The following is a 1,225-nucleotide window of genomic DNA, read 5'->3' as shown; positions in this document are numbered from 1 at the left end:
GCTCAGCAGTACTGGAGATATAAATTATTAGTTGTAGAGCCTAAGAAGTAAGGTAACCCTGGTTGTTTCGGTACAAAGAGTAAGAAAGTTAGCCCAGTGTTAAGTGGGAAAGGAACTGAGATCTAGGCAGTTCCACTGCCATATTTGGGATAGAAGATGGGCATTCCTACTTACACTGGGCCTCCAGTAGCCCAGGGACACTTAAGACCTGTGGAGACTAAGACCTCGTAGAAGTCAGAGGGACCCAGGTGTGTGCCTGGAGTCATTGTTTCCTACAGGTGCAGGCTGGAAGTGGGCTGAGATCTTATTGTGTGTGTGAATCATATATATTTGTGTGCCACATGTAGACCTGGTGGCCACAGAGGTGAGATACCTTCCAACTGGAATTTAAGGTGACTGTGAGCCATCATGTGGGTGCTAAGAAGCAAACCCAGGTCCTCTCCACAGGTAACAAGTACTCTTACAGGGAGCCATCCGGGGACCATGAACAAGGTGGGAGGAAGTAAAGGGATAATTACCACTCATGCATTTAATCCTCACGGCATTCCTGTGAGGCAGGCATTACTGTCCCCTCTCACGGGAGGAGGCTGATGCATCCCAGGTTAACACTCAGAGGTGTAGGACAACCACCAAAATGCCTCGGCAGGGTAGTCAGAATGCTGCTAACAGTAGTAAAAAAGAGCTGCCATAGGGATGGCACAGAAAACAGAGAGAGCTAATGAGTTTGTACTTGTGGTTCAAGGGTATCTGGGGCACTCCTGGTACTTTTTTCGAGGGTCAGCATATCTGCGCAGGCTTCAGCAGACTCCCCGGGTGTCGAGGACAGCTGCCTTATAAACCACAAGGCAAAGCATTCGCCAACATGCTCAAAGGGACCAGCCCCTGCTGGTTTCTCCCCACGGAATGAATCCAGCCACAAACCCAGCAACTCTTCTGCCTTCTCGCTCTCCTGCAGCTTTGTGGACTTGGGGATTACAAGTGATTGTTTATGGTGATCCTCAAGGAAGATTCGTTTTTCACAAGGAAAGAACATATGGCTAGAACCAAGGGGTGGGGGTATGAGTTTCTGGTTCTGAGGTCAGATGAGCCAGGCCAGGGTGACTTGGGAGTTTCGGGTCCTCTTGCAGTCCTTCTGCCTGCCAGGACTGCCGGGACTGCCGGGAGAGGCACTGTGCAGGACTAGATTTTTTCTTTTTTCAGTTGAAGCACAGTAATATTGGGGATC

The sequence above is a fragment of the Mus caroli genome, unplaced genomic scaffold, assembly GCF_978045245.1.
Source record: "Mus caroli unplaced genomic scaffold, Mus_caroli_1 scaffold_18, whole genome shotgun sequence".
NCBI lineage: Eukaryota > Metazoa > Chordata > Mammalia > Rodentia > Muridae > Mus > Mus caroli.
The sequence above is the reverse complement of the archived record's forward strand: the minus strand, read 5'-3'. Positions refer to the sequence as shown.